Raw genomic sequence first — 8,846 nt, forward strand, 5'->3', positions numbered from 1 at the left:
CTGGATTTCCATATCTGCAGGTAAAATTCTTAAATAGGTGGTCAAGGTTTATTTAGGGCATTTGTGTTCCAGGAACACTAGAAAGCCTTTAAAGAAGTAAAGATCTTATCGTCCTCAGATAGACTTTAAAATATGGTCCTGACTAAATCAAGCCATTGCATGACTATGTCATAAAACACAGGAAGAAGGTGTGAGAAACGACTGCTCACTTTAAATTTTAAAGGTTTATTAAACCTTAACAAATACAACAAAGGACTGAATAAGAAAAAAGACACAGCATCAGGAGTGTGTGACCAACTGCCATGAGCTTGCCTATAAAGTAGCTGCTCCACCTTTTATATCCCTGGGGGTTGCATCAGACGACTCTGGCCCCTCCCAAAGTCTGTCCGTTGACATAGGGCCAAGATTTATTATACTTCAAAATCCCAATCTGCTTTATAGTTAATGTAGAATGATCACCACTTTCAGCAGGTAAAGATTTTTAGTTCTTCCTATTTCAGTGATGTAGCCCTCCTCCAACCAGAATAAAATCAAGCCATTTTACTATCTGTGAAACTATCATAGAATCATAGAATGATTTGAGTTGGATGGGGATTAAAAATAACTTAGCTCCAACCCCCTGCCATGGGTAGGGACACCTTCCAGTAGAAAAGATTGCTCCAACCTTGTCCAACATGGCTTTGAACACTTTCAAGGATGGAGTAGTCAGAGCTTCTATGGGAAACCTGTGCCAGGGCCTCACCACCCTCATTGTAAAGAACTTCTTCCTGATATTTAATTTAAACCTATTCTCTTTCCACTTTGAAATCACTTTACCTTGTTCTGTCAGTCTGTGCCCTTTCAATAAAGTTCCTCTTGTCGTAGACACCCTTTAGGTACCATGAGTGTTCCCTGGAGTGTTCTCTTCTCCGGGCTGGAAAACCCCAACTCCCTCACCATGTCTTCCTAGGAGAGATGCTACAGTCCACTGATGCCCTCGGTGCCTGCTCTGGGCTGGCTCCAGCAGGTCCCTGTCCTTGCTGTGCTGGAGCCCAGAGCTGGATGCAGCCCTGCAGGTGGGGTCTGAGCAGAGCGGGGCAGAGGGGCAGAATCCCCTCCCTGCCCTGCTGCCCACGGGGCTCTGGATGCAGCCCAGCACTCGGGGGGTTCTGGGCTCCCAGAGCTCACTGCAGGGTCACATTGATCTTCTCAACTACAAACACCTTCAAGGTTTCTCTTCAAGGGTTGTGTCAATCCATTCTCACCCAGCCTGAGTCCTGTGAAATATGAAAAGCCCTGATTATAAAAGATGAAAAGAAATGTCACTGAGCTTTAGAAATATTCTTGTTCTAAGTGAAAAGTCAAAATGACAGGTTCAAAAATCAGTATTTTTTTTCTGCTTTCATATTTGGATTGTTAGGTATCACAGTGGTGTAGAGAAATGACAGAGTGTCTCATAATAATCACCGCCATCTTACAACCACTCTAATAATAGCATGAAACAGTGTGGAGTTGAGATTTATGAGCATATCATACAGAAGATTTCACTAAGCATTGCAAACACTGCAGACGACATCTCTTTTTCTGTATTTATTCTGTCATTTAGTGATGGTACAAAATAAATTACTACAAAATATGAAGACATTTGAAGAAAAATAAGTCAACAAAACACACTACATGAAAGTTTTTAATTAGATCACTATTCACTTATGCTTCATATTTTACCCCTTATTTTTCAGCATAGAAAGATGGAAATACAATTTGACATTGATATTTAAATTACAAGAGGAAGTGAATATGAAAGCTTTAGAAAAGCTTTTTCAATATAATTTTGTCTTGAAGCTCTACAGCATAAAGGATGGGAATGAAGATCAGAACAGTGTTAGTTAAATTAAGCAAAAAATACCAATTTTCTATCTTAAAAAGAATAAGAATTATAGCTTCTTCCTAATGTTCAGAAGTATACAAAAAGTTCTAAATTTGACATAACAAGTAGTGAAAACTGTGCTTTAATACTTGCAGTCATTGCTGTATTTAGCTCCTTAGGAACACTCATTTCTTTAGCCCCATTTATTTCCTTCACAATAAGTAATACTAAAATATGTTTTTTATGTTGGAGGATAAAAGGGACACTTTTTAACATTTATGTGTATTGGTATTTGAATTCCTGCGCTGATATCATGTGTGTCTTTAGCAGCATTTGGGTACTGATGCTGCTGAGGAACAGGAACAGGATGTTCTAATTACATAAATTTTAGCCTATTTTACCATCTAAAATCTTTACAGATGGATCAGGAAAGTGAGGAGCCTGAGGTTCTTATTCAGCCAGCAGGTAAGCAATTCACTGCACTGAAATGAAATTCCCTAAGTATTAATTTGAAGATGGAGTAAAAACTGCTATATAAAAGTGGAAGGATGCTGGAAACTCAAAATCCTATTTCTTTATTATGAAATAACGACAAGGTTATAAAAATGCCAGGTCCCAATAAGAGAGGGAACAAATGAAGATAAAAAGGAATTAAGGAGGTATACAGAGCTTAAAGATTGCAACTTAAGACAGCTGACTCAAGCAAAGTGAGAAGGCACTTCTGGGAGTAAAGCAGGGCATTTAATAATTTCCCTTTATGTATACAAACCATTTCAGTAGACTTCTCCCCATGATTCATTCCTATTTTTAGTGTTTGTATCTGGGAATGCCGTTCACTTTCAATGCTGTGCTGCAATGGCTTCTTAGCCATTACTCTGTACAGGAGTATAAATTCAGTTCTCTTCTTGTTCAAAGTAGAAAAAAGGAATCTGAAAGAAAGGAAATTATAAAATGTTCTTTTGCTAGCAAAACTCAGGTTTTCAGCTAGTATTCACTGCTGTTTTCCCACTTCCACATCGTTTTCCTACTTCCATGCTGTTTTTTGATGGAATCAAGATGTTTTGCTCATTTCCAGAACTTAAAGGCAAGGATTAGGAGGTGATTGCTGTTTCCCTCACATAAGAAGTACTAAGATAAGAAGTACAAAGACTTTCAAGTTCATATGAAGACTTTGGAATTTCTCTTTGATCCAGATAGTTATCATTTCAGGGAAAGTTGTGTTTAAGTAAGCTTGTGGATTAAAGCCATGCACTGCAGGTAACTTCTGGAAGACTTTAAATTTTTACTTTTTTTTTTTTTTTCCAGAAGGGAACCCAATTTGCTTTGGTGTCTGGACATATAATAAATATTTGTTTGCTGTATGTCACAAAAGCTTAAATAAAGACCTAGCCTTGATTTAAACACGTGTAAAGTGTTTCATTTTGATTCATATGGGAGGGAAAAAAATCCAATGAAAGAAAAGAGTAAGTTAGACTTGTGAATATGTTTCAATGTTTATTGAAGTTCTTCATAAATATTACTTCTGGATTGAAAGTAGGTCTACACAATGAAAAAGTGAACTCTTACACTTGATGTCTAAACAGATAGGAATGTTGAAACTGGTGCCAGATTAGATCAGGAGTCAATTAGAGAAATAAGATGTAGTTTCTTCATTATATAATTCAGTTTGACATGTGTAGAGCTACAGTTGCATTATAAACCAAATTTGAGGTTTGGTTTCTCATTTTACTTTTCAAAAATACAAATAAGGATTTGCAAATTGCTTCCATAAGTTATATGGCTATAAATGCTGTTTTCTACATTTGTAAGTAAATTAGAGAGATGAATAATTTTTAAGAACTTCAGCTAAAACTCATGACAATTTTAAGTTTGGAGATTTTTTTGGTAACATCTGTAACCATGCTTTTTTGGCAAATTTAGGAAAATTTTGTCAAAATCTTCTCATATTAAAGTATCTATTTTAGTTATTGTAATACTTATATGTCAGGTTGAAAATCCTAGGAAAAAAGTATTTTAAACGTTATTAAATAACAGATTGATAATTTTTTTCCAAGGACAAAACAAACCCTTTAAATTTTCTTAAACCTAAGCAACCTAAGCTACTTAGGTCTTAGGTGTTTTGTTTTTGTTTTATTTTTTCAGAAATAAGGCTATATGAACTTTTATTTCAGGGGATTTGTGCAGGAGTATGTTTAACCCTGCCATAGAATAAAAAGTTTATCATATTTCAGGAACTCCTTCAGTTTATTGACATGAAGATTATGCTTCCTAGATGTGGGGGACAGATATTTTACTTTACCTGATACTTGCTGGGTGCAGCAGAGCAGGAATGTGGAGGAGTGAGTTATGGAGAGATTTCATGGCCTGTGTTCCAGTGACCTTGGGCTTGGCAGAGTTTAAAGCAGGGAATGCTGTGCATGAGCTGGAGCCATCTCCCAGAACATGCAGGTGGACACTCAGCTGTCCCCAGCACAGCCTCTGCAAGAGTGCCTGGAGAGCCTTTTACACCTGGTTTTACTGGGATGTAATGCCCTTGGTCCATGAGGAGTCACCAATAGAGAGAGGGAGCAGATTCCTGGCTATCTACTGTCAGTGCTCTGACTTCCCAAGACCTCAGATATGTGGTCACATGCTGGTTTTTAGCAACCAGCAATGAGCCATGTGGAATGGGAAGTTGTTATCAATAACAGAAATACTTTTAATTTTAGAGGATGGAAGAGAAAGCCAGCAGAAATAGGTTTAGGACAACAGCAAAAATTACTTGTAATGCACTTAATTCAATTTTACATTTCCTGTCATTTTCTATAATTTTTTCCAGTACTTTCTCTGCAGATTTTCCATCCCACTGGATTGTGATATGGCTACAATGTGTTTCTGATTTTGCATTATATCACACTGACAGTTCATAAAGCGTAAAATACTAGTGAGGCTTTTTGGTAGGATATTTTAGCTTAGTTCTGACTTTAGGTGGAATGAAATATGTTCTGTTAAAAAGGGAATTTATGGAGGTAATCACCTGGAGTGATGTCTTCCAACAGAGCTCTTAATTTCACACCTTGTTCATTTTGAAATAAACCTTTACTAAAGGCATGCTGCAGATAGTGAACTACAACTTTTTCTGCCAAGGCACCTGAACTATTGTTGTGTACAAATAAGTAGGATACAGAGTCAGACTATTAAAAGGTAAAATTATGTCAGTTTGGCTCACAGGTGTCACTGCTCACCTGGAACAGGTTCAGTGAATATACATATTTTCCACAATTTTGGTTCAAATTCTAAATTTCTCAGTGTATTTCTGTAGAGGAAGTCTCCTGATGTGAACTTAGTGCTCATTTCCTTTTTTTTTCACTTGCATATATTTCTGTGAAGAAAAGACTGTCTGTATCTGTATGTCAAAGGACAGTAAAAAGACACATATATAGTTTTCATACTTATAGGTGCAGGTGCCCAAGGGGTGCAAGAGGCTGCTGGGTGGTCTCTGAGCTCTGCAGCCATGATAGTGAGTAAGGAAAGACAAAAGGGAAAAGGGGAGCAATGTAGGGAACACCAAGGTCAGAGGAGATGCCCCATTTTACTCTTTACCATGTATGCATGTGCATAAGTAAGCACATATTTTTTTTCTAATTTTTACAGTTCCACAATGTTTCCTTAAAAATTGAGTGCAATCACAATGTCAGTGGAAAAGGTCACTTCTGACAATATTGACCACTCTGTCCTGCTGAAAACACAAGATTCTTACAATCTGAACATGAGCAATTGTCTGTAAGGAGCTATTACTTGGAAAGGTATACATTTATAAGTTGCTCTTTCTCTTTCAGCTTGTAACTTACACTGAGTGATTCAAAATGTCTTTGACTAATAGAACAGCTTCCCTGCCTGTGGTGGGCTTTGGTTCAGACACTCACACACACACCATAATCTGCAGGAACGTGTTGTTCACCACTGTATTTCAACTAAAATTACTTAAGCTTTATTTTTAACTTTATCTTTAAATATTCTTATGCCAGATCACCTATTATGCAGCTCAAGTACCTAATTATGTCATCAGTGGATTGTAAGATTTAGCTTCATGCATGGAGAATATCTGCCTACATGAAATTAGGAACAGGACTTGCAGTTTTGTATATAATACAAGATATTAATATGTTACATATCAACACTTTTTGATGTATTATTTTCTCTTTAACCAGATTTGATTTCCATATTTTTCCTTTGTTATATCATCTTGTAAAAAGCACCTCTGATGAGAGGTCATGTGTCTCTTAAATTAAAGTAAACTTTAATTGTGTTTTTTTCAAAGTCAACGGATTATAATTGCCATTACAGAAATTTAACATATTATTAACTTTTTTATGAATGAAAGAATATATTCTCAGAGGTTGTTCTCTATTTATGTCATGGTCCGTAGCAATACAATAATTTTAATCATCTGCTTTAGACATTTTTGACTTATCAGATAAAATATATCCAAACAAACACAGAGAAATATTTCTTCTTTTTCCAATTTTTTCTTTTAATCATCACACACTGCCAATTACTGTAGGAGAACAAAACGAACTAGATTGTTCAATCTTCGGCTTAGCATAAATTATTAAATAACATAAATTATTGTCCCATTACAGTGCATATTGGATATTTCAAAATAAAAGCCTGAGATAAACAGACATTTTAGTTAACAAACAGTATCACTTCCCAAGCATTACATTTATGACAGTCATATTGAGAACTGCAGTACAATGTATTTAACCAAATGCTATGGTTCAGAAACATAAAGCAATTGATTTCACCCATATATTACATACCAACATCAGCCTGTTGTGCTCTTTGAAAGTACCATATAAAAAGAGTAAAGATGTTTGAAAATACTAGATTGAATATTAAGAGGATTTTCTCACATGTGCTGTAATGTACATTAATTCTTTGTGGTGCAATAATAAAATCAAAGTCAGTCTGAAATTTAACCATTTTGAGGGGGAAAAGTGACTGGTTCTTTAATATTAGTTCTGGTTGCCTTGGCAGGAATTTACTTCTCTTTGTTCCTTGGAAAAAGAACTGAGTAGGAGTGTGATTTAAATGATAACTGGTCTTAATTTATAAAGTATATGGAGAAATAGACAAATAATTTCACTTACCTTCTGAGAGTTGAAACCAGATTATTGTGGTTTTGAAACCAGATTATTGTGGTTGAGTTAATACTTATGCCAAGATGGATAGCGTTGGTACTGAAAACAAGTGTCGTGATAGTATGACACAATCAAGTTTTTTAATCCCAGCTAGAAATATGCTGGCATTTCTGTTTTTCCTCATGAAATATATCAAGAGTACTTTTTCATTAAAAATATTTGGCATTTGATGTGCTTCATAGCAGAAATCCAATCAGTAATTCATAGACTTCTAAACAATTGGCAGAAACCCTGATCATTAAAAGGTGGCTGGCAGGTTTGCCAGGGAAAGTCTAATTCGAGGCAAGAGTTGTCCATAATTGTAATCCTCCATAGGCCATATGCAAATGTTTGGAATGATACATTTAAAATCAGTACATTTTTATCTAGATTTTAAATAGTTTTGCAGGAGAAGTGTGCACTTACCACACAGACCAGTAATACCTTGTGTTATTTGGAGACGCTGCACCAGGTGAGGCTGTCCCAGTGAGTCACTGAGATCACATCCTTGGTTTTTGTCACCATGATGCCACAGAAGATGATGCACCCCTCAATGTCCTAGTCTAGCAGGGGGTTTATACCTGCTCATCCCTGACAGAGCTCCTCCTACTGCAGCCTGCAGGCTGGAGGGCACTCAGGCAGTGGCCTCTCTGCTGCGTGGTGAAGCTTCTCCAGGCCCTGGAGGATGTGCAGTGCTGGAATGATTGGGCAGATCCTTTTGTTCCTTTCTGTGTAGGAGGCAGTTTGATTCACTGTTTCAAGTGACTGTATTATAAAATTTTATCTCCAGGCTTTGGTTCATTGCCTTTAGTACTGCCATTAACAACATATTTTGGCTGTGTTGTATTTGTGGCTAGATTTGCTTTCTCTAGGGAGGCAAAACTAGAACAAATCACACCCTCACACACACCCACCCACATGTCCATACACCCACACATACAACCCGTTTTCCCCTTAATTCATCTTTTCATTGTCTTTTGACGAGATCTATGTAATTGTTTTGTGCTTTATATTGCAAATTCTTTGAGACAAGAATTCCATCCTAGTGCTAGTGCTTTAGAAAGTATATTTTTATTATTCAAACAGATCTAAACAACAGTTGCGGTGGATTGACCAAGCTGCTCTCTAATTCCCCCTCCTCAGCAGGACGGGGGACAAAATACAAAAATAAACTCATGGGTTCAGGTAAGGGTCAGATCATTTATCAGTTACCATCATGGGCCAAACAGACTCAGTTTGAGGAAATTAGTTTAATTTATTGTCAAGTAATAACAGAGTAGGCTAGTAAGAAATAAAAACAAATCCAGAAACGCCTTCCCCCACCTTCCTTTTTCCAGGCTTAATTGCCCCCAGCTCATCTCCTTCTGCACCACGCCTACCCCAGAGGCATATTGAATGGGAATTGCCGTCAGTTCACAGACTGTTCTCTCTCCCACTCTTCCTTCCTCACATTCTTCTCCTGCTGCAGTGCGGGGTCCCTCCCAGGGCATGCAGTCCTTCACAAATTTCTCCAACTTGTGTCCTTCCCACAAGCTGTAGTCCTTCATGAACTGCTCCAGTGTGGATCTCTCCCCCAGGGTTCCCTGGACTGTGCTGTCAAGGTAGAGATTGTGCTTCAGATAGATCCTACTCTTAAATTTCTGGTGAACTTGAAGGGAGAAAGTATTTTAAATAAATGCTGGGGTTTTTTTGTGCAACAGAATCACATCCAAACTTATTTCTATCTGGTTGGAATTTGAGGAAGAATACTTACAACACAGAAAGTCTTTTAAAAAAGATTAAGATAAAAAGTAAATGTTTTAGACCTATTACAAGAAATAAGTAGTTCTTAAGAGAAA

At 37.0% G+C, this 8,846-nt stretch overlaps 1 long non-coding RNA gene across 1 annotated transcript; it reads right to left on the reverse strand.

Annotated features, from left to right (window-relative positions):
- Positions 1–1,144: 1,144 nt before the first annotated feature.
- Positions 1,145–7,644, reverse strand: LOC148224614 (uncharacterized). Its single transcript, XR_015801920.1, has 3 exons — positions 7,453–7,644; positions 2,616–2,775; positions 1,145–1,256 (listed from the first exon to the last, which is right to left on the reverse strand). It is a non-coding gene; the product is annotated as an uncharacterized LOC148224614 (long non-coding RNA).
- Positions 7,645–8,846: the final 1,202 nt, after the last annotated feature.

Source organism: Sturnus vulgaris, chromosome 2 (assembly GCF_052056855.1).
Source record: "Sturnus vulgaris isolate bStuVul1 chromosome 2, bStuVul1.hap1, whole genome shotgun sequence".
Taxonomy (NCBI): Eukaryota; Metazoa; Chordata; class Aves; order Passeriformes; family Sturnidae; genus Sturnus; species Sturnus vulgaris.